Genomic DNA, 26,079 nt, shown 5'->3' on the forward strand with positions numbered 1-26,079 from the left:
AAAAAAAAAAAAAAAAAAAAAAAAAGTCATCTAGAATACAGTGTGTTATATAGGAGCCTGTTTGTATTTTCAAAAATGTGTTTGTGTGGGCATGGAGAAATATGTGGAAGGATACACACCAAACTGTAAAAATCTGTCATCGTAGTGGGGTGAGAAAGGAGGGGTTATGGTAAAAGGGAGTCACTGTCTTTTCCTTTATACATATTTATTCTGCTTCCCTCTTTATAATGAGAATATTGCTTCTGGATAAAAATGTATTAGAAAATAAAGATTAAAATAAAATGCAGTGTTTTCCTCGGAACAGGGCATATATCTCAGCTGGATAATAATCCTCAGAGTGTTCAGGGAACAGTGAGTTAAGTTTCTTTCCTTGATCTATGTCTCCTGATGAGCTCATCTCTTGTTCACAAATCCAGTTATCAAGAATAAATGGCAGGCTGCTGGGAAGTGACCCTAAGGAAACGGGTCCAAGGAGAGAGCTCACAGAAAGCTCTCTCCTTTGGGTTATTTATCACATTGTTATATTACAGGACCATATTATTAGATACAACATAAGTGCCCTACAATAGGGGAAGAGCTAAATAAATGATGATACGCTCACTTGGAAATATTAGGAACCGCTAAAATTGAGGCGTCAAGCACTTTATAGTTCCCTGGAAAATGCTTATATTACAATGCTAATTGAAAAGCACAGTAAACAAAACTAAATTCTATGAGTACATTTCTATGAAAAGGATCAGAAAAAGACAAGGTATAGACACGCCCCACAGACTAACGTGGCTTACGGTGATACGTAGAAGCTGCCCCCGAAAGCTCATACAGTCAGGTTATTACAGAAATATTAAGTAGTCTCTCTGGGAAAATCACTGGGGGATATCAGTCCTAGAGTTATATGTCTTGCTTAAAATCATTTAAGAGGATGATATTTTGTCCAATATTTTCAAATAGCCTGAGACCATCACCATCTTTTTTTTTTTCTTTCTACCAAGTACACTGCAGGAAAGAGCTGCCTGTATCTCAAGAGGTGAGAAGGAAAATGGGATGTCTTTTGTTTGTTTTGTAAACTTGGTCGGTGTCCTGTGAGATCTCAGGGAAAATGATTATTAGTCCTAAGCATCACAAGGACATGTTAATTCTCGTTCAATTTGTTGAAAATCCCAAGAGAAAAACCATTTAAGGGCCACAAAAAGAGGTTGGTCTATAGTAAATAGTGAATGGAGCTCTGGACGGGGAGTCAGGAGGTCTTGTATTCATTCATTTGTTCATCCATTCAATCATTCATTCATGTCTGTTATGTGCAAACAGATTTTGGAATGTAAACTTATTAAAGCAACCTGGCCCCTTGCCCTCAGGCAGCTCAAGCTATGGGGGACTTTATAGGACATAATCAAGTAATTATAGTACAGTGTTTTAAGAATGGTGATAAAAAAGAATATTATGGAGTATGAAGGAAGAAATTTTTGGTTCATCTTGAGACAGTAGATTTGCCTTCAAAACCAATATGACCCTTGAATAACTGGGTTCCTGGGTGCTGACTGCTAAGAGGCAAGATAGAGCAGTGGTTAAAGCAGGCTCACGTCCCAGCCCCACCAGGAAGTGTGTGACATTGGGCAAGTTATTTAACAGAGTGATTCCCTCAGCTGTAAAATGAGATAACATTATATGCCTCACAAGACAGGTGTTAGAATTCCAGGAGAAGTTGCCCAGGCAGATTAGAGCATAGCACCTGGCTCATAATTCCAGCTAAAGAAATGATAGCTATATTACTCTGAATAACAACTTCTCGGCCTCAGTTATTTTGGCCAGGACGAGGCAGATGGTATGCTACTGCCGTGGAATATAATTCATTTGCTGCTTCAGGTACTGGATTTTGATCTGCAGGGTGTGGAGCTAGGTTCTTAAGCATTCCAAACTATTAATCATTTCCCTTGGAAACATTTCCGGAGTCGGTCTCCCGAGTGAATGCTATCAGTGGGCTGTGGCTGTGTGAGCAGAAGGGATCTTACGCATGCGGAAGCCACTCTGCCCTTCCCTGGTGTGGTACAAATTAGAGGGAGCCTGTGAGGCTTCTCTCTGGCTCCCATGGGTCCCCCCAGGGGACAGCATTGTGGTTTGGGTTGTCATCACAACTAACCACTCATTTCTCAACTGACGCCTTGTGTCACTCTGCACATCCCAGCAGGGCTGTGGGAAAGACTCCTGTAGAGCATTAGGAGGCAGGAAGACAGGCTGCACTAGGGGAATGAAGATGGCGGCGCGGCTGGGCTCAGCTGCAGGGCTTGGGAGGTGGAGTAAAGCCAGTCCTGTTGAAGCTAGGCACGTAATACACAAAACCAAGATTCCCTCTTTGCTTTCCAGAACAGCATGAAGGTGCTTTGACGTCATTGCATAATCTTGGATGGGGCTATGTTCCAAACCCTAGGATCCTATGGCACTGCCCTTGGTAAACAGGGCCATATGTGCACCTAACAGTAACGAAAGCCTATCTTCACTGAGTCCTAAGTTTCTTGTGTGTATTAATGCTTTAATCATATTTCATTATTATGTCCATTTCATAGGTGAGAAAACTGAGACACAGAGAGATGAAGGTGTTTATCCCAAGTTTGCACAGCCAGCAAGAGGTAGAACCAGAGTTCAGATCCTGGCAGTGGGAGTTCTGAGCCTGGAGACTTAATCTCCATGCTGCGCTGACTTAAAGAGTGAGCACAGGGTCAACGTGATTCCCCAAAGGGCCCCATGAGCCCGCTGAGGTCTTACGTGGAAGACTCTGAAGGCCTGGTTTCCAACAAAGAAGCCTCCCAGAGGGGCCCTATTTAAACTCTTAGCAGTCTTAGCTGCAGAGCACAGACTAGTTTCTTCAGATCAACTCCTTACCAAACAAAGGGGAGTTAGGATGGTGGGTGGGAAGAGGTTTAACATTTTTCTCTGAAGAGGGGGATCCCTACGATTCTCAAGAGTGGATGAGAGCTCAGAGAACCAAGACAAAGGCAGTTGGAGTGGAATTAGAGAGAAATAAGGTAGAGAAGAAGGGCAAGAAACGACTAAAAAGTCTTAATGTGTCTCCACCGCCAATTTGACGAAGGCTGACCCTGCTGATTCAAAAGGTTTGTTCTCAACTCTTCCTGCTCAGAGGAGGTTACTGGCATCTCCTTGACTTGGATATTCTCAAGTTCTACAGTCCAGCAGGTGCCAGAGACCCCCAGGGGTCATTTGGTTAAAGCCTTGGCGTCAGAGAATTTCGAAGCCAAAAGCCAACCCCAGAAGCATTCGGTCCAGGTCTGCCCAAGCTGATGGGTATTTCCCGGTCACCTAAGTGGCAGCACCGGCCCTGAGTACACGGGTGGCATAAAGACACAGTCTGGTTGGTGCTAGAAGACAAGTAGGAACAGAAGGCTCCAGGGATCATGGCTACTGGAAGCACTAACATCAAACTCCTCTGGATGGGCCACCCTGGTGAAGAGATAACCCTTGGGTGGAATGAAGATGGGCCTGGAAAGAAACAAAGAGGAAAATAAGTGAAGATGAATGGAGTGGAGGGAGAGGAGACTAGCAGAATAAAGAGAAGAGAGAAGGCCCACGAGTGAGGAGAGAGGAACCTGGCAGGAAGATGCGAATGCGGGAGCCAACCAGAGAAAATCGTCCATGGCTGAGGAACTCTGAGAGGCTGAAACACCTACTAATGACCTTTAGGTTTTTATTGGGTGGTGTTATGGAGATGATCTTCTCCCCCATTTTTCCCCAAATATTTTTCTTTCTTGGTAAAATGTGCTATTTTCAATGGCGTTGTGTAAGTGACATTCTGGGGAAATCAAGAAAATGGGGCTGAGTCTCTAGGTTGAGTTTGCACAAAATGAAGACCTAGGGAATAGCTATCAGAGAGGAGACGTGAGAGAGATGGACATCAAGCAGATGCAGAAACTCAAGAGTCAGGTCTGACCAGGTAAGTTCCCAAGGCAGCTCCCTGGAGCAGTGAAACCAGCGGGACAGAATCCCTCGGAAGGCTTGTTGAGACACTGCTGGACTCCACGGCCAGGGTCTGACTCAGCTGGTCTGGGGTGGGACCTGAGAGTGTGCTTTTCCAATGCCCTCAGGTGAGCCGATGCTGTGTGCTCACCCTGGAAGAACCTAGAGAGATTTGGAGGGATCCTGAGGTCCTTACTCATTGTGGCTGAGGAAATGAGCCAGTTTTGTCTGAATCTCAAAGGGCAGGATGATTTCTAGGTTATAAAGGAGTAATATACAAAGAGCCACCAGCAAGTCGCCAACAAGGTGTTTTTGAAGCTCAAAGAAGGAGAGAATGCACATAACTGCTTTGCTACAGTACTAAATCAGCATTGCCAGGCTCCCAGTGGGGTTAAGAAGAGCGACAACTTATGGTAAAGGAATCTAATTAGGGGTCAGGAAGCCTAAGTTTGAATCTCGGCTAAGGTTCTTACCATCTGTGTGGCCTTGGGGGGCAATACATTAACCTCTCTGACTCCATTTTGTCTACCTTACCCTGGGGAACTTTTCACTGGTTAGTGCGGCTGCCACCATGCTGGCTTCCTGGCTCACACATGGACCAAGATTCTTTTCCTGATTCCCTGTAGCTTACCTGACAGGAGAGTGGAGCACACAGGCAAGCCTTTACCAGAAGACTTGGTGTCGTAGCTCCCGTTCCCTGGAGCTGGAGTCTGAGATGGAGATTTGCAGGTAGGAGGTTGGGAGGCATCTCGTGAGCAACGCGTGCAAGGGAGTGAGGAAAGCAGAGCTGGGCAGAGGGAGATGTTGAACTGCGATGCAGCCGCAACAGAGGGTTCAGCCGAACTTCCGGTGAACTCCAGAGCAAGCCTGGCTCTGGTCAGTTGTCTTGGCTGCGGCAAAGGAGCTGCCTCCTTGAACCATTAAGTCTACCCTGCATTTCGTGACCCTGGGAAGAGGGTTTAACCTTGGGCAAGGTGGTTCTCTTCAGAAAAGGGCAATGCCTCAGCTGCAAGCTCTCGTGGGCAACCCTCCTGGCAGTTGGGAGAATGAGTGCCTTGGTCCCCAAATGGGAGACAGGACTGTCTGCATAATTTCTGGAGGCCCTTGTTCAAAATTATTGAGAATTTCAAGATGGCAACACCACGTACTAAACTGAACTCGGGGCCCTTCTACACGCTGGACCCTACACAGGTTGTGAGCCCAGGAAGCTGGCCTTGATGGAGGATCTGGGAGCACATCACAGTGTCCAGTTGGTGTTGTGGAAAGGAAGTGAACACAGAGAGAAACCTCACACTAGCTCATTGGCTTACAAGATGCACCTCCTCTTCTGACTGGGGTCGTGTACAGGGTGACCCCAACACAGCACTTGTGGCAGAGACTTGTCCTTAAGGCCTCCTCGGGACCCTACACGCTCTTCAGTGCAGACACAGGAGACCAAGAGGCGTTCTCTGGTCTTCTGACTTCCCGGTTGTTGGGCTTTGACTCTCAGTGTCATGACCTTCCTTTCACCTGGGTGAGAGACGGTGGGAATGCCCATCCCTTTTTGGAGAAATCGCACCTCCCCATGGAGTGGGGCCTCACCCAACAGGCAGTGGCCGAGTAATCATCGTTCTGCCTACATGGAGCAGCTGACATTCCTCCAAGAGGCCCTCAGCAGAGGGGCGGCGTGTCTTTTCTCTACGGCAAGCTCTTTGCTCTTCCCCTGCACCTCAATGCCCAGCCTGCCCAGGCAAGGCTGCCGTGGGCCTCGGTTGCCTGCCTATTCCTCAGCCTCAGAGTCACAGAAGTCCCTTTAAATTAGTGAAAACAAATGTTTCATTTGATTATTTTTTCATCAGCCAAAGCCCGGGGTTTCTGGACCCTGTCTTTCAGTTCTTTCAAATAAAATTTGAGGCAAAGAATAATCCCCTCTGCACAGTCTATCGGAGTTGCATTTTCTCTCCCTTTTTAAACTGTGTTCTAACCCCAATTCAGGGGCCCCCAGAGCCTATTAAAACTCGCTCAATAAGATGCAGTGTTCGCCACTCACTCTGACACAGGCCTTCTATTCCAGCTCGCAGCCCGTGTTTGCTTTCCTCACTTCTTTCTCCCCTTTATTCTACTTTTAGAATGCTGGTGAGTTGGTTGGGTTTCTTTTTTGTTTTATTTTACCTATTCAGTGGCTTGAAGTGTTTTATATCTTGCTTTAGGCAGTGGATAAAGGCAGCCTTCCTTTGATACCGGTCCTTTTCTGACTCTGGAATGTATCTTTGCTGAGTGTACAAGAGAAGCAAGACTGAGGTTCAGCTCTTTCACACACTCTCACCCCGACCCTCCAAAAGCAAAAGTGAGGGAAATGGGATTGTCCTCTGAATTCTAGCTACCAAAACACTGTATATAATTTGCATTCTGTTGTAGCCACCTATTATATGGTCTATAAGTAACAATCACTTATTGTATAAACTTACAAAATAATTACCCAGGCAACAACCTTCTAAGGGACATGAGTGCATGCAAATGTATATATATACACACACACACACACACATATATGTATGTATATATGTGTGTCTATATATATGTGTATGGTATATATGTATTACATGTATAATGTACACTGATTGTATATGTTGTAATGCATATCCATACATTGTATATAATCACTTAGAAGACAAATATAAAAGTGAATATATATATTATATATTCATTTACTTTTTAAACAACCTTATGAGGTAGCTCTTAATTCTATAAATATAGAGTAAATAATTATATATATTTTATAATATATGTGCATACATTATATAAAATAACCTTGAAGATATTTATATATATATATGGGGTTTTTTGTGTTTGCTTTTTGTTGGGTTTTTTTTTTTTTTTTTTGGCCATGCTGTGCATCATGTGGGATCTTGGTTCCCCAACCAGGGATCGAACACACACCCCCTGCAGTGGAAGCACAGAATCTTAATCGCCAGACCACCGGGGAAGTCCCTATATATGTATGTATTTTGATGTAATCTTTACCAAAGCCCCATGAGGTGGCTCTTTTCATTATCCCCATGTTCCAGATGAGAAAACTGAGGCTGTGAGCAAGGTAACCTGCCAAGGTCACTCAGCTGGTAAGAGGCAGAGTGGCATCTGGGCCAGGCAGTCTGGTCCCTAGGTCTGAGCCTTGAAATCCCTCTCAAGGTAAACGGAAAGAGTGGGAACACAGGGACCCTAATCAGCATAAGCTAATCTCTGGGCAGGAAAATATGATTCTGTAAACGCTAATCCAGTTGATGCACTGTATCCTGCCTGGAGGGAAACCTAGATCAACAGAAGGACGTAGCACCTTGGGAAGCAGAAACAAGGAAGTTCAGAAATCTGGAAGCTGCCTGGGTGTCTCTAGCTGTCTTCGGGAGAGATGCTGACTCAGAACCCAAACATACAGTCTCTGCTCTCGCTTCCCCATGACAAGGGCTCAGCAGGGCTTGGGTGACATCTCCTCACTCCGCCCAGAGTAACTGCTCGTCGTGCTTCCCAGGAATTCTGATAGTGGGAAGAGAGCTCTGGAAAAGCCTTCTGACTGTTACGGTGCTTAGGACAAGATATTCTCCGCTGCGCACTAAAAAATTGGTAGGTTAAAAGAAACATATTTTTCATTAGTTTCACTAACATGAGATGGAATCCAAATGTTACATGGGTTGTTGACCCTTTAAGTTGCTGTATCTTCATCACAACTGCTGAGACTCCCTGGGAGGCACTGGGGACTTAAAGTTTCCTAGCCACTGTTGGTCTATGAACTGTACTCTATCCTCGACCATGTGACCTTAGCGTGACTATCAGCCTCTTTTTAAATTCCACAAACTTCCAAGTCCTGCAAACATTCAGGAGACTAGTAGACTTTATGGAATGTGGGAGGATGGAAGAAAATGTATTTATATCATAATAAACCACATCTTGCATTATATTTTCACTCTTGAAACTTCTAAGCACCTCCACACTACATTATTTTCACTGGTCACTTCACATCATCTCACCAGCTTCCACATCTCTCTGCTCCCTCCTCAGGAGCACAAGAAGGACCCTCTCCCCAAGTGCAAATTTAAACCCGGCTGCCCTGCTGTTAGCGTTGACTCCTGGTAACACATCCATTACCTTTTCTATCCTATTCCAGTTACCAAGAATTTTTTCTTTTGCAGATAAATTCAGTTCTCTCCCCCCAAAGAGTTCCAGTTCTACCAAGTTAAGGGCACAAAAGTCTAACTTGTTATAGAGATAATATATTTAAAACAACTCATTGTGGCAGGTTGATATATTTAAAACACTAAGATCTTGAAGACCCTCAAATTATTTTCAGGTGGACTTAGAATGAAATTAACCTTCTTCCCTTGGCCTTCAGGGCTGTGCATGACTCTACTTCTCCAACCTCACTGGATCCCACTCTCTTCCCCTCTGGCCCCCATTCTGATCCTCAGGCATCCTGTGCTCTCCCCATCTCAGGGCTCTGCACTTCCTGTTCCCTCTGCCTATACTACTCTTTGCCAGGTCCTCTCCAGCCAGCTCCTTCCATCCTCCAAGACTCAGCCCCATGTCACCTCCTCAGAGACTCCATCCTCTGACTCCATCACTTAAATTAGCTCTGCCCACTCTCACCTGCAGTTATTCTAGCTCCTATCAGCTGTTCCTCACATACAGAAAAGATATCGCTTATCTATTCGTCCACTTGCTTTATCACATCTCTCCAACCTTCTGTCTTGTTCACCTCTCTATAACCAGCCTATAAAACAACACTTAGCAGAGTGGGCTCTCCATATTTATTTGCTGGATAAGTGAGTGAATGGAATAAACGGGCAACCAGTATATGTTCTTTTTCTCCTTTCACATAAGAAATGTGTGAACGTACGTGTGCATATATGTGTGCACACACCCATAAATAAATACGCACACACACATATATATGATACAAATATATATACCTGTATGCACCTTATGCTTCCACATATACGTATCTCATTATGACTACCTCAATGACCCTATGAGCAAATATTATTATTATTATCATCATTTTACAGTTAAGAAAACTGAACAAGTAACTGGTTACATTACTAAACCTTCAGGTCACGTAGCTAATTAAGGTATGCGTGCATGTGTACACACGCACACACACACACATATCGCTGTGTATCTATGTTCTTGGCACAGATTAAACTAAAAGATTATTTAGGAAAACCATAATTCCAAAAGATACATGCAACCCAGTGTTCACTGCAGCACTATTTACAATAGCCAGGACACGGAAGCAACCTAAATGTCCGTCAACGGAGGAATGGATAAAGAAGATGTGGTACACATATACAATGGAATATAACTCAGCTATAAAAAGAAATGAAACTGTGCCATTTGAAGAGATGTAAATGGACCTAGAGACTGTCATACAGAGTGAAGTAAGTCAGAAAGAGAAAAACAAATATTGTATATTAACGCATACATGTGGAATCTAGAAAAATGGTACAGGTGAGCCTATTTGCAAAGCAGAAATAGAGACACAGATGTAGAGAACAAACATATGGACACCAAGCGTGGAAAGGGAGGGTGGGCTGAATTGGGAGATTGGGATTGTATACATATATACACTACTATGTATAAAACAGATAACTAATGAGAATCTACTATATAGCACAGGGAACTCTACTCAGTGCTCTGTGGTGACCTAAATGAGAAGGAAATCCAAAAAAGAGGGGATATATGTATACATACAGCTGATTCACTTTGCTGTACAGCAGAAACTAACACAACACTGTAAAGCAACTATACTCCAATAAAAATTTAAAGAAAAAACAAAACCAAAACCAAAAAAACCCAGCATACCTATTTTCAGTTTTCTTTCATTTTTAACTGAAGTATAATGTACATACAGTGAGCGCTCGTACCCTCATGCATTTTACATTCCCAGCATCCCACCCAGATGAAGACAGGGACCGTCTCAGCACCCCAGCAGGCTCCCGTCTGCCTCCTCCTTCTCCCCAAAGGTGATGACTATTCTGACCTCTACTAGTTTTGCCTGTTTTTACATTTTATATGAGTAGAATCATACTATGGGAAGTCTTTTTTTGTTTGGCTTATTTCATTCTATATTGTATCTGGAGATTCAGTCAGTAGTAGCTCAATATTTACATTACTGTGTCACATTCCATTATGCGAGTAGACCACATTTTGTTCATCCAACTGTTGATGGAATTTGTGTCATTTCTAGCTTGGGACTTTTATACCTACTGTCATTATGGATGGTTTTATATGCATCTATTGGTGCTCACACACACTCAATTCTATTGAGAATATACCTAGAAGTGGAATTGCTGAGTCAAAGGTAAAGCATATGTTTGGCTGTAGTACATATTGCTGCAGTGCTTGTACAAAATTACGGTCCAGGCTAGCAGCATATGAGACCCCAGTGTCTCCTTTCACATCTTAATTACATAAGCATTTCAGGGGATTTAAATATTAAGACTAGCTAGCGTACGGTGAGATACCCGCTAGAGGGACATCACAGATCTTTCAAATTGAACACACACAAGTCCAAGCCAGCAGATCTGGCTTCGAGTTCAGTGGTGATTTCCCACTGGCTCCCTCTCACTACTGTGACTTTCAGATAGCTAGGGGAGCCCAGAGGAGATGTAAAACAATTGCAGGCTTCATCTGTGTCATGAGGGTGAAACCTATTATTATGAAAAACGTTAACCTTTCCTCTTCTGGGCCAAAACACCACCAGCTGTTGGGGGATGCCTTGTTTAGAGAACCCTGTGGTTTCCAAAAAAAAACTCTTAAAGCTCCAAAGAGAAAAAAAAAACTACTCATCTGCTCCAGAGAACCATTTTTATATTATTTGACCTGCCGATCTGTCACCTACATCTGCAAGACAAGACTAGTCATCATGTAAGAGGTGTCCCATATCAAAGTCAGGTCTCTCTCTTTTTCGTACGTAAGAAGAGATGACTTTAAAGCCAGTTGGGAACTCACAGCCTCACAGCCCTCACTATAATTCATAGTTAGGAACATGAGGGACCTGCCTTTTCCTTGCCTCTCTCCAAGAAACTCCACTTTCACACAAGGACAGAGAATACATAAGTAACTTTATTTGGGCAGGTGAGGTGCTCGATTTTCAGCAAAGTAATTCAGGTTGGGGTTACACGTTTTAGCCAATTTGGAGCCTCTTCCTAGCAAGCTGACTTGAAACTTGAACAAGGATTAATAACATTCGATTACCCGCGGTGCTAGTCATTAGTGCTGTCTGTCAAATCTCTCCATCTGTCTCCCTCCAGGCATGTGGGAGGATTGCACTTTCTGGTCTCTCATGTTTGGGTGGCGCCATAGGACTAACTCTGGCCAATGAGTTATGAATAGAAGTGACATGAGCCCCCATTCATACTGGAGCTTTAATTTGTGGTCTCAGAGCCTTCAGAGCTCACTCTTAGCCTCGGATGGTAACAGCAGCTTGCAAAATGGAGGCTGCTCTAACCACGAGGAACAGAGCCTTTGTGGTTGGTGGTCACCGAGACTTTTGTATTATTTGTCACTGCAACATAGCCTCGTCTATGCTAGTGGACACTCTTTCTCATTCATTTACACCCTTGTTGAAATGTGTCCTCGCTTACTTCTTTCAATCCCTAAGGAACTAGAGATTCTAAAATGGGGTTTCTTTCAAACAAGAAGCTCTAATATGGCATGAAAATCATGTCATTCTAAATGTTGTACTTAGTTTGCTATCATTTATTTAATATTTAAACAATAAGTAGTATACATTTGTTAAACAAGCAATCATGTCAGTTAACAGGTAAGGAAATGCAGGAAGGAACTAAAAGGAGATGAAAGGAACACTGCTCATCTGAAGATGCTCGCAGGAAAATGCTGACACGGGCTTTCTGGCAAGAGTTGACAAGAGGAAGTGGGGAGCATTTAGAAAGTACAGGATCCGTATTCAGACGTCCTACAAGACGATTTCTCACTCACTCACGTTAAGGGGGAAAGTAAGAGGGAAGAGGATGAGGAAAGAATGAGTATCCCCCAATGATTCTTTATATACCAGGAAGTCTAGGTACACACAGAGCACAGAAAAGAGGCGAAACAACCCATATAGTAGGCTTGCTTCATTTCACATCACTTTTGAGAGCCAAACAGGGCGGATCTAATTGATTCCTACTGGGGACGGAAACAGTTTCTATCTTGCTCACTGTTGTAATCTAGGTGCTTAATGTAATACCTGGCATACAGGATGAGCTTGATAAGGGTGGTAAAATGAATGGATACATTAAGGAATTAATGGATGAGCATGGGAAAATGTTGACACTGAAATAGTCCTCACTGCAAGATGAAAGTCATAGTTTCTCTCTTATTCCAAAACTTTGCAGAACATTCTCCCACGACCATTCTCTCTACTCATCAGCACTGAACAGCAGAGTTGCTCTGAAGTCCTGAGTTTGTGACAGGCCTACCTACCTCAGGGGATGGAGTCAGGTAGCATCCTAACATCTGTTTGCCGAATTTGGACAAGCACAAACTCAATGGACCAAATGATGCTGGAGCAGGTGCCCACTGACTGCCAAAAGCCAGGTCCTGCCTTTTCCTTCCCCCCGACACTCAGCATCACAGGAGAGAGGCTGCTTGGGCTCTGTCGCTGTACCTCTCCTTTCTTAGGGTCTTTGCCTCCTCCTCTGTAAAATGAGGTGGCTAGATTAGATCAGGAATTGTGTATGAAGAATCATCAGGAGCTTTTTAAACATGTAGATTCCCAAATGGCACTTCAGAGTGTCTGATCCTTAAGCTCTGGGGTGGGATCTAGGAACCTATGTCTTAACAAACCTCCCAGATGATCCAGCCATGGCCGATTTCTGAAACCACACTTGGAAATAGAGGATCTTTAAGCTGCTTCCGAAGTCCAGCGTTTTTATAATGGTTCTATCATAATAATTCCGTAAATATTACATCCTGCCCCAGAAGTTTTTTTTTTTTTTTAAGAGACAGTAAATCCCTTGTGTGACCAGTCATACACATCCTTATTTATTTATTTATTTATTTATTTATGGCTGTGTTGGGTCTTCGTTTCTGTGCGAGGGCTTTCTCTAGCTATGGCAAGTGGGGGCCACTCTTCATCGCGGTGCCCGGGCCTCTCACTGTCGTGGCCTCTCTTGTTGCGGAGCACAGGCTCCAGACGCGCAGGCTCAGTAGTTGTGGCTCACGGGCCCAGCTGCTCCGCGGCATGTGGGATCTTCCCAGACCAGGGCTCGAACCTGTGTCCCCTGCATCGGCAGGCAGACTCTCAATCACTGCGCCACCAGGGAAGACCCCCCAGAAGGTATTTTTAAGTGCTAAACAAATAAGTCGATCTCTGCTGATATGAAATTACTTTGAGTAGCTGAACATCTTCGTCCATAAAAGTAATGCTCCCCACTTCCTCTTAACTCTGCCAGGAAGTTGCGTCAGCCTTTCATCGCGAGCATCTCCAGATGAAGCAGTCTTCCTTTCGTCTCATTTTAGTTTCTCTTCATGTTCCCTTACCATCAACTTAAAAAGGCTGGCATGGGGATTTTGTTGAGAAAGCCAATTCCTTAAAATTGTTTTGAGACACAGCCCCAAATTCCTTTGGAGTATTTGCTAAACTCAAGAGCAATATTTTTAGGCTCCTGTCAAGCTCGAAGCTCAAGCACTCAGGGGCTGGGCTTCCAAGAGAGAAAAACCATAGATACAGTTAAGGGGGCTCCCACCTTGCCCAGGAATACATGAGGTCCACCGTATACGTGGCATGGGATAACTCCTTACCCAAACCTGAATAAATCCTAAAGGCTTTCCTAAAAGTTTGTTTTCAGGAAAGGTGGGGGAGGATCTGAGATAGAAGATGTGATTTTGTTCTCTGTCGCAACTTTGCAGGGGCCTCCGAAGACTTCAGATCCCTAAAATCCTTTCCAGGGTTGCCTTGCTTCCCAGGCGATCTCAAACCATTTTGTCATCCTAGATGTCTTGCTCAGGGAAATCCAGGGTTAACCATGCTGAGAGTCTAGATTTCAATCCTAGAATTCCACTTCCTTGCCTGAGGCTCAAGATGGAACATTGGGCAGGGTGCCCAGCCCATGGCCCAGAGCAGAAGTGCTGAGCATACAAGATATGCAGCGTGAGGTCAAGCCCCAGCGACATCCGAAATGGACCCTTTCGGAAAGTTTCATGAAATTCATGACCAACTGTCATCAGGCACAAAGTGGGAAGAGGCTGAAATCCTAGAGTCTGCAGCCTCCTGTCTGGATAATGGTTCTTTTCTTGGTGACTCACTTAGACTGCCTTCTTCAACCATCTTTTCCAGCTTGGTTTCATTTTCCTTAATTCAAATATTAGTATTTTGCAGCTGCTTCTACTGTAACAATGACAATAGTTCAGTTATGTTCTTGCATATGTCAGGTATAGTATGGTCTAATTTAATCTTCATTACACATCGCCATATTGCAATTATACATGCTATCCAAGTGTTAACACATATTTAAACCTGCTATTCCTTTGTCACTGATTTACAAAGGAGGTACCTGAAAAGAAGCAGATGTCATAATTACACGCTTATTCAGCTCATTTTAAAGTAAGTCTCAAAGTAAATTACAGATGAGCCAGGCATGTCTTGAAATTAATGTAGTAATAGGACACTAATGCCGCGATTCATTATGGTTTGTCAATGTGCCGTACTTCTGGAATGTGCGATAAAATTATATTAATACTCTGTGCTAATGAGATTAATGAATACGAACATGCAGGAGAAGAATGGAGTCCTTTGTTTGGCTATTGAAAAAATAACATATAGGTAATTAAAAAGAATTAATCAAATCATGTACAGCCTCATTTATATTAAATTAATTTGTCTGGTTTCATTTCTAATAATTAATCACTTTTTGCAAATTACAAAGCACTTCAGGCGGATGGAAGCACTACTGTAGGAGTTGTGATTCAGAATATTTAGAACGATCAAGGTGGTCCCTGTGGGTTCATATTAATTAAGGTTTAACAGTTTGGAAAATTGTAGCGATATTTTATGATTCATGTAATTAAACTCTGTAACAAAATGTCACAACTGCTAGTTACTTCTGCGCCTGTGATTTATATCTTCCTCCTTTTGGAGAGGAAGCAGCAGAAATGAAGTCTTCTGAAACGTGCCGACACAGTCAATGGGAAAACAAGCTGGTGGGTTCAATGCAAACTGAAGCACTTTGTCTGGGGCGCTGGTGCACCCTTGCACTTGCAAATTCCACCTTGGGGTTATGCAAATGAGATTGAGTCATATGATATGACATATGGTGGAAATCTCGGGGGTCTCTTCTGGCACGTTTGCCTGGATAAAAACTAAAAGGCAAGAGTTGTGTGTGCCTCCTTCCCAAACTGGATTGGGTGCGTTACAAACTCCTATCGACTGAGGCAGCTCCCAGAAAGAAAGGCAGCTGTTACCTTGGACCTAAAGGCATCTGGTTTATGTGGCCAGGGTACTTCCTAGAAACCAGTTTCCCCAGACCCTGCTATCCTGGAGAGGGACTGCGATGGGAAGTACCTCCCAAGGACTGTAGTACAGGAAAGCTACCTGTGTGCTTTCTGGCCATGAGTGGCTCTCTTTGCTGGCAGCTGGAGGAGTTGGCGAGAGGGCTGATGAGTATGCCTCATCCAGGATGCAGGTCTCATTCCTCACTGTGCACCAGAAGCGCCTGGGGATCTTTTTTTCTCCTAAAATCCATGTGTTGGCTTTCTCCCCTTTGTGGCCTCAAACCCACTCCCTGCCTTCTCATTCTGGTCTGTGTCTAAGGATGCTGACTTTGATGACTGGGTCTCTCAGCTCCCTTGGCAGCTGGTTTATGGCTGGATTTTGCACGGGGGAGGCACCAGCTGGAGACAGAAAGGCAGGAGGGGAAAGAGGTCAGGTGTTTCTTCGCCATGTCTTCCCTGCCTTGGTGCTGTGTCTCTCCTCAAGCCTGAGTCCCTTGTGAGTGACCACGGTCCCCTTGGGCAGCCCATCCTGCAGGGCCCCAGCTCTCACTGGCTCCAGTGACACTAATCCCCCTTCTTCCTTCAGTTCAGCAATGCTAGTGGCTTCTTGCTGTGGCTAGCTTCTGGGTGCTTCACCATCCTTGTCTTTAATCCAACTCTCTCCTCTATAAGCAACCACTTCATTAAAGCGTCTTCATTAAATTATATGATAGTGAATTCATGCCTGGGCCTCGCCCCAGAGATTCTGATTCAGTTGGCCTGGGGTGAGGCCCCAGCACCTGTATTTTTTTTTAAATCATTCCTGATGATTCCATTGCGTAAGGTGGAGAACCCCTGCGTTAGAGAAAGAGTTGGTATCTCCAAAAACAGTTTGTACTAACATAATACTTATTATGAGCCAAGTTCTAAGTACTTTAAAAATACTGATGTATTTCATACTCATAACGACTGAAGAGACAAATGCTATTATTATGCCATTTTACAGGTAAAATAGTTGAGGGCTCAGAACGGGAAAGTAACTTGCCAAAGTCATACAGTAAGTAAGTAGTGAAGCTAGAATTCAATCCAGAATCTGTTCTCTGTAACACTACTATATGCTATAATATTGAGTTGTTTCAACTTATTCTAAGGAATGATTTGGAAATGGGGAGAACCTGATTGTTTATTCACATTTACCTTCAGTTGTGTATTTGTGCGTTCCTTCCAAAACATTTTAATGAGCAACTACTTATGTTCCAGGTATTGAGGGGACTATACTCTACTTATCAAGGCTAGGGTAAAAAAAAAAAAACAGGTTTATAAATAGGTAAATAAACAAATATGTAAATAGATAAAACTGAAATGTGTATGATGAGTTAGGTGTGCTGTGTGGAGGGACCTCTGGAGAGTGGAAAATGTATTCTGACCAGGGATACGAAGAAGCCTTCACAGCAAAGAAGACATTTGAGATGAACCACAAAAGATCGCCACATAGCTTACTGTCACTTGACGACAGGATGGCTCAGATGGCAGGGGCTGGGCCTGAAGGGTGACATGATGTTTTACTGGTCATTTACCCCAATCATTTGGAATTTGAATTTTATCCTTTAAGCACAGAAGAACCAAACTAGTTTTTAAGTGAGGGAAAGGACATGACCATATTGGGGCTTAAGGAGATCCCTTCATCAGCATTGTGGAAAGTAGATTGGAACAAGCTTCAAGTAGGCTCCATGACACCCTTTAGGAGACTGTTGAAATTCAGGTGAGAGATGATGAACTCAGAACAAAAGCCTCCACGTTGTGTTGGAAGAGGGTGGCTGTTCCCGAGGAATTTTTAATTCATTGATTTTTGTCCTCTCTGGTCCAGGGCAGAGTCTGGCTATTAAACATAACGTGTGTGGTCTGGTAATGATGCTGAGCTGCCCGGTTCTGCCAGCCCCTTCGGGAAGCTCTGGTCCCTCTCAACCCACACTCAAATCGGATTAACTTGGAAATGAGAAAGGCCATGCCTTTTTATGCCTGTGAGCGGGTGCTAGGAACTTTGGGACTCCCATGGGAAAGGAACATACACTCCCAATCAGCAGCCATGGTGTTACACGTCTGTAAATAGCACTAATTGGGAACATTTTATTTTGTTTTGTTTTATTTATAGAGTGTACAACCCCATTGTTTCACTCAAGTATAAAATCCATCCAGGGTTCCTTTGTAGGTAATAACTTTATCCAGGCTGTGCCATGGTGGAGGTAATACTAATGGGATGGAGAGTAAAACCCACTCAGAGACAAATGATGATAAAGTGAAATCTTTAAGAAATCATCAAAAAAAATGAGGCAGGGCCATGTGAGCTGTCTCTCCAAAGTGACAAGGCTAAAGAAGCTGCCAAGCCACCAGCCGGAGGCCCCGAAGCACATTTATGATTTAATTCCCATTTTGACATCAATCAACACGTATTAATAACTTCAGCCAGAGAAAGTAACGTCCTGGATGTGCTTTTACAGTGACATGCCTGCATCTAGGAGGCAAATTTTTGATTGCCAATTAAACCCCAAATAAGCTCAACCATTCCCACTCATCCCACCCCACAACTTTGCATTCTATTTCAAACAGCACCGTGGGGCCCACAGTCACAACTTTAGTTTGGTATATTCCCTTAGCAACTGACACCAATTTTATTAACGAAAACCTGGCCTTATGGAATTATAAAATCCGTTAGTTGGAAGTGGAGGGTCTTACAGATTGCAGAGTCTGATCCCCTACCTGAAGCAATGTTCCCTGACATGTGGCTGTCCCACTTCAATTACTCAAGTGCTGAGAAGTCCCTTCAACCCAAGAAAGCTTTGTGCTTTGCCAGGGAATCTGTGGGTTTTAAGTCAGAGTTCTAGTTCTATCCCAGATAAATCTATTAAACCTATCTACTGTCTATCTATCTATTTATCCATCCTAACAGTGTGTGTATGTATATATGTATGTGTACATATGCATATACACACACATATATATCTTATACTATATATATATATATCTCCTATACTTACTATCTATCTATCTGTCTATCTATCTCTCTATCCATCTATCTATCATCTATATCCTCCCAGGGAACATTTGGCAAAGACTAGAGATATTTTTGGCTGTCACACTGGGGTGTGCTATGGGCATCTAGTGAGTAGAAGTCAGGGATATCGCTAAACATCCTACAGTGCCCAGGACAGCCTCCAATAAAGTCTCCATTACTTGACCCCATATGTCAACAGAGCTGAGGTTGAGAAACCATGACCTATACATACATAGAAAAACATGTGAACACAGACACACACAGTTAGCTCAGTGTCAGTTGCAGTTCCTTTTACCCTGATTGTCAGAAAATTGATGGTTTCCTTAAGCTATTTAGTCTTAGATCTGCCCCTTGGAAAGGTACAGATTAAGCTTAATTCCTCTTCAGATGACCACCCTTCAAATATATAAAGAGAATATGTAAGACATCTTCCAATGTTACAATCTCCCCAAGCCAAGCACCCCCAGTTCCTTTCCATATTCCCTGTATATCAGGGTTTCCAATACACACATTACGATTTTGGTGGAAAATCATAAAATAATAAAAACCACTTAAGCAAATTAAAGGAAAAATGGTGGGGTGGGGGACAGTAGGATGACATGGAATTTGCTGGAAAGACATTGGTGTATCTCAGAATCCAAGGGAACACCAAAACTACCTGGTCTTTGGGAGAGAGAACAAGATAGAGAACTCTAATTTAGAGGAGAGGCTAGGTTTGTCTTTACTAATCATTGAACCCTAAAGGTCTAACACAGTGGCTAGAAAGTTGTAGTCACTCAATAACTATGTGGCACGCAGGCAGGAAGGAAGGAAGGAGGAAGGGAGGAAGGAGGGAGGGAGGAAGGGGCCATGAGATGGGAATTTTCATAAAAAGGGAATTGAGGGCAACAGACAACCTCCAGGAATGTTCTTTGTCCTTTTTAGGAGCCACTGCTCTATGAAAAACAAGGAAACTATAAGCAAAAATAAGCATCCAGCACATGTGTGAAGCACTGACTCCTACCCTTTAAATACATCCTAGCTTCGATTCTTCTGTTTGTGATGCTAAATTTCTTGCTGCCTCTTTAAGCTTACAACATGTTTTGGTGCTCTGCAACATGCAAGTCTGTTGTTATTAGAGATTCTGCTGAATTATTCAGGGCTAAATCGAGATGCGAAGACACCTTTTTTTGAGACAGAAAATTGGCAAACACTCGCTAAGATGCCTTACAGCCAAAAAAAAAAAAAAGCCCGCAAATTCTTCTGCAGCTGTTGTATTTACCAAAAAGTGGATAATAATTTTAAAAAACTGTTACCTGCATAAGGATGATATGGCTCTCCAGGAATCTCTTGTCTCCAGCGTCAGTATCAGCTTTTGATAGTCACAGCCCCGCAAGAGATGTGCTTACCCTGAGAGCCAAGGGGTTAATTCCATCCTGATAGCCAAGGGGTTAATTCCATCCCGAGAAGCTTCTGAAACACAAATGGGGTAACACACAGTCAATATCAGAAATCAACATTAAGGGAAAAGATTCCCCTCTCTTTGACTTTCATTATAGGCCCAGGCATATTGAAAACCGCAATGACTCGGGGGATTGTGTCAAAACACACTTGATACACATCAAAAGGAATTGCATCAGCAGGGCTGAAAGAATCAATTGTCTTCCCTTCCAAAATGCTGACCCAAAAGCTCAGGGCTTCTGCAAAGTTCAGTGAGATTTCCTAGAAAGCTTCTGAAGGCAGTCGGGGTGTGGCATCATGCAACAATTCTCTGCAAAAAGTAAAAGCATCCTGGCAATGCTTAGCAGCCAAGGTGTGTTCTGTACGTCAATAAACTGAGAAAGGAGGTAGGAGAAGGAGATGAAGCGGACTAAAGAAAGCCTAAGGGCTACTGGCTACCAAAGGTATGGCCCATGGATGATAAAAGTACATAAAACTTGGGCATTTAAGCCGAGGGTCTGATTTCTAAAAGCTGACATAATTTAGTGTCAAGGAATCAAATGAGTGTGTCTCTAGCATGTTAACAGTATTAACTTAGCGTCAGTCAAATGTAGGCAGAGTGACACTCTCCTTTCCTGATGAATTCTGCTTTGGACTAAAGTCCTTCAAGGAATCTTCTATCTAGTTTTCCATTTCACCAGCCCCTATATCAAGTTACCCCACTCCTCCCCCATGATACGTGAACTTGAGGTGTGCACTTAAGTTCTGAGAGTTAAGTATCACGCCAACAGTTCATCAACAAGCTGACGTCCACTAGCAACCAGGAGATTTGTAGATTTCCCCTATTGCTACCCTGGAATGGAGGCCTCAGCTCAAGGCTTCAACTGGTGAAGACTCTATTGAGAATTATTAAATGGTGTTTCTGAAGCTGGTGAAAGATGAACTTTGGCTGTGGTCATGACTACCATTATCCCCCCGAAGCATGCATATGTATACCAATACCTCACACACACAGCACTTTTAATTTACCAATGTCCCTAAGGTGCCCGATAGTCAAAAGACACAGCCAATGCAGTGGCCCTGTTGACAATTCAGACTGAGTCCATGAGGAAAGAAATTTTTTGCAACAAGAAGTTTCTAGAATTGAGTCAGGACTAGCCCCCTACCTCCCATCTAAATTTACTGCACTGGTGCCCCAGATTCAGTAAACAACTCAGTCATCATAAATCAGCTTTAAAACAATGCTGGAGCTGGATTGTCAGTGAGGGGCCACTTTTTCATCCCTTAATCGTGGAGAACGTATTAATAAGTGTTGAGATACACAGAATGAGGTGATACCTCAGTAATCTGAGAGTGATTATGCTTATTTTCTTGTTTAGACTCTGAAAACATTTACTGAACACTAAATTTTAACCCATGGCTCTGTTATCTGATACTAATTATAATTTAGTCCATTACAATTTCCTTGGGTTGCATGTAACAGAAAGGCCTATTATATTAGCTTAAACAATACGAAGTTTATGTTTATGTAACAAGAAGCTCAGAGGTAAGCAATCCAGAGCTGGTACCAAGAATCAGTGATGTCATCAGGGATCCACCCAGGCTCTTTCCACCTTCTTGCTTCCATTTTTGGCATATACCTTTTATCCTCATGCTCACAATAGAGCTGCTGCATTTCCAGGAATCTTAGCGGCATTCCAGGTGGAAAGAAAAGGAAAGGGCCAAGAGTCAAAGAGGCAAAAGGGCTTGCCTTTTCATTTGGGAAGGGATGCTATCTCCAGAAACTTCTGCCTGTGCCTCTTTGGCCAGAACATTGTCACATGACCATCTCTAGGTACAAGGGAAGCAAGAGAAGTCTTTTTTTTAAAATCTGGGGCACTGCCACGCTACACGAAATTGCAAGTCTAATAGTGAGAAAGAAATGGAGACAAATTTTTGGTAACTAGCATCAGCTACAGTATTTCATTTTAATGATCTGCTTACTCATTAATACTCCCTATTAGAAGCCCCATGAGGGATAGGACCACATCTGTCTTTTTCATCATTGGTTTCCCTGTGTCTTCACAGCGTATGGCATAGCTCATATTAAAAGAAAGAAGAGGGCTTCCCTGGTGGTGCAGTGGTTGAGAGTCCGCCTGCCGATGCAGGGGACACGGGTTTGTGCCCCGGTCCGGGAAGATCCCACATGCCATGGAGTGGCTGGGCCCGTGAGCCATGGCCGCGGAGCCTGCGCGTCCGGAGCCTGTGCTCCGCAACGGGAGAGGCCACAACAGTGAGAGGCCCGCGTACCGCAAAAAAAATGAAATAAAATTTTAAAAAAATGAAAGAAAGAAGAAAGGACAAAAAAAAAAAAAAAAAGGAAGGAAGGGAGAGAAGGAAGAAAAAGAGAGGAAGGAGAAAAGGAAGAAAGGAAGTTAGTGGAGGAAGATTAAACAAAGAGTAAAAGTTAACACCAGAAGGGGGAATACATGATTAAATTGGGTGGGCTAACTATAGGCCAAATCCTGCCGACCACCCGATTTTATAAATAAAGTTTTATTGCAATACAGCCACGCCCATTCCTTTAGGTATGGTTTATGGCTGCTTTCCCCCTAACAGCAGAGTGAGTAGTTGTGTGGTCCACCAAACATAAAATTTTTACTATCTGGCCTTTCAGAAAAAGTTTGCCGACTCTTAGACTCAGCAATTGATGATTCCTTAGGCTCCTTAACAGATAAGCCTTATAAAATGTTATTTAAAAATAAATAACACGGCAGCACTTGTGATAAGGAAGCAGTGGAGTTGAACTCCTGCCCCCTGTGCCCTTTTGCACCCTCCAACCACACTCTCCTTCCACAAGACTCAGAGGTACCTCTGCCTGACCCCTTCCCTCATGCTCTAAGGAGCCTCCCACCTCTCCACACCCCATCTCACAGTCTGGCTCAGAAAATAAGATGGCTAAGTGTCTCTACGCTTATCATGGTACTCAGTGGATACTGAGTGAATAAACAGGACTCGTGGGCACAGTCAGGACAGCAGGAGAGGCGTACGCGGAGGTGCCGGCTGCGGTGCCTGCATTTTTGGCTTGGTTTTGCCTCGGGGAGGGTGAAACGGGTGGCCGACCAGAGCTGGCCCTGTTCCTGGGAGCTTTCCGGTCCCTCTTCTGGGAGGACTAGAGGTCTAAGCAGCTAACAGGCTGCCAGGGAACTCCTGGGGGAGGGGGGCCGGGCCTTGCTAAGGCCCTGGCTTTCTTCTTCCCACCAAGCTGGGGAAGGCAGGGAGGTGCGCCACGCAGGTGGTCGGCCCCAACCCAGGCACCCAGGGCTTTCTAATGACTCTTCCCCTCCTATCAGGGTTCATAGGACAGTCACCCTGCCGGGGTGGGAAGGCTCCCACACGCGCGGCCCCAGCCTCGGCCCCTTCCCTTCCCTTCGCTTACGTATCCGCCAAACCAAGGCCAGATATTTATTTCCCTTTTCCAGTTTCTTTAAATTTGGACAATTTTTTAATCTGAAAACAGATGGTAAGAAGAAACATGGGCATCACCTCAGAGCAGACCTGAAAGTCTGACTTCCCTGTGGTCCACATCTCCCTAACCCCCAACACCTCATCCCAAAGGGCAAAGGCCGCTCTGAGCAAAATGCCAAAACAGCTCTTTACAAATAAACCTGTGACCAAACTGCAGCCATAAAACTTTGAAAACCACTCAGGTTGAGACATTTGGACTAATTACCAAGGAGCGGCGGCTACAGGCCCTCTCCTAACGCTGTTTATTACATTCCCTCCTTACAGGGACTCCCTGGGGTTGGTCTCTGAAATAAAGATTTAATTTGAGGGTAAATCAGAACAACAAAAAATGTAGCTCATTGTAAACAATAGTATCCCCAGCCCAGCTGAGCCCATCAATATAAAAACAGAAGTCTTCCTCATCCTCTCCATACTGTAAACACGTTAAATGCTATTTATTGTGACTACATGTGTGTGGCCCGGCATTAGTGAAATTGGGAGCGTTTTCGTGACTGAGAGACATAAACATCAAATACTGCTTCCATCATTCTTCCAGTTTTAAAGTTATAAAATCTAAATATTAATTTTAATAGAAAGGTTAGGAAATTGGAAACTGCAGTACCCACTGAAGTCATCAGCAGAACACACAGTTCACAGAGGGGAGCGTTCCAAGAAGATTAAGGAGGCAGGTGGGGTCCAGACGTGGTCCATGAAATATGACGTGTGTCATAAACAGTGGCTTAGGCCTCACGGCTCCTTACTAGCCCCGAATCCTACCCAGCCAATGTTGTTTGTTTTTTTGTGTTTTTTTTTTTTTTAACTCAAGGCAGGATGTACACAGATACAATGAGCAAGAAAGGAGAAACACTTAATCCGCTGCCCACAAGAGAGTCAACTGGACCATCTTTGATTTGGAGTCTGGAAAAGGGGCACTTTGCTCGTCTATGACACCCACTATCTCCACACCCGTGATGGGCTGGGGCAGGCCTGCTGGAGCCACATTACAACTCTTTGGCTCGTCACGTACAACAAGTCCCAATTCTAGATGAAAGTAGGAAGCATGCATCACAGGCTCCTCACTGCCAGACTGACTCACGTGGTCCCCTCCATTTACCAGTAAGGACTTTTCGGTCACTTGTCCTCTCCTCTCTGGCTGAAAGGGGCACAGGCTTTGGCAGAAGCCACCCATCTGAAGGTCAGTGTCACTGTAGAGAGGGGGTACTTGATAAATATTTCGTTAGTGAATGGATGGATGGATGGAAAACTGAATGAAGTATCGTCTAGTCAAGACACCTGACTTTTCTCTGGGGCTCCTTTTCCCCACTTATGAAGTGGGGACAATGCTAACAATTGTTCTATAGATCCTCTGGGGTTCTTGTGAGGAAGACATTATGTGATTCCTGGAATGGCATTCTGAGAAATGGGTTTAGGGACCACTGGTCCTTGAAATGAAGTAGACTCCATTTCTACTACCACTCGGCTGTGGTCTCCCATGGCCAGTTCCACACCATCCTTCAATAAGTCAGGAAGCAACAACTCTACCCATCTAAGAAGGATCTCCATCCCAAGTTGCCACAGCATCTCTGGCACTGGGGAGGAAGAGTGGAGTGAGGGTTTCTAAGCTCTGAATCCCCACACACCTACTCTTGCTAGGTGTCTCATCTACAGGACGAAAGAAATGCTGAAACATCCCACGCTGCCTATAGCTACATTATTTTCCTCCTGACAAATATCAAACAGAAAAGAAGATGACTGGCCTCATACTCAATCCCCCACCAATCTGGAATGGGTTATATAGATTTCACACACTCTCAGGTGACGAGGACCCTCACTAGCTCCCACCCCTCTTCCCCCCAAGCACACCACTACCACTCCTAGCATTTCCCTAAGGACTTCCATGGAAGAATAGTTCCATAGGATAATTCTTGCTATAATGACATGAATTCGGTGGTTACATGGTCACATAATACTGAAAATGCTACATTAAACAAAGTTAGACAGATTTTTTTTTAACTATAGGACTTTTCAGAGCCTTTGATGTATGTTGGGAATTTCCATTGGTTATGGTATGTGTATTTCCAAATTCATTTGAAGATTGAATCTTTCGTTCTCAGTTTACCTAGAGAAAATTATGTTTCAAAAAACAGCTTGAGAAACTCTGGGGGAAAAAAATCACTTCCGTTTTGACAGGTGATTGCCTTAATTTGCTTTTAAAAGGACTAATCGACATACTTGGAGAAGGGTCCCCCAAGCATAGTCTGCTTTTAATCCCAGACCCAGGTTCTTTGGCCTAATGTCTCAGTTTATGGATGTTCATTTAAAGGCTCGAGCGCCCCTGGGGAACTAGTGTAGACAAAGCAACAGGACACCATTTATTGCCCACACAGAGCACACCTCAACAGCGTCCACCCTGAGGGACTTGCAATTTGTATATATGACAAGCTAGCAGCTAACCCCATAAGACAGCGTCTATACTTGATGAGAGCATTTAACAGAGTATCACTGCCTGAGAATGACTCAGCAGCTCAGAGGAGGGAAGAAAAGGCTAGAACTGGAAAGAGCAGGGATGGTGTTTGGAAGAAAGTGGAAACTAAGGTGGATCTTGACTACCTTGGAGAAGCAGAAAGGACCTGGGCTCACATTTTCAAGCAGAAAAAGAAGAAAGCTTAGCAGTGTCTTAGGTCAGGTTCCCCAAAAGGAGAGGATGAAATACA

Source organism: Neophocaena asiaeorientalis, unplaced genomic scaffold, assembly GCF_003031525.2.
Source record: "Neophocaena asiaeorientalis asiaeorientalis breed wild unplaced genomic scaffold, Neophocaena_asiaeorientalis_V1.1 scaffold438, whole genome shotgun sequence".
Taxonomy (NCBI): Eukaryota; Metazoa; Chordata; class Mammalia; order Artiodactyla; family Phocoenidae; genus Neophocaena; species Neophocaena asiaeorientalis.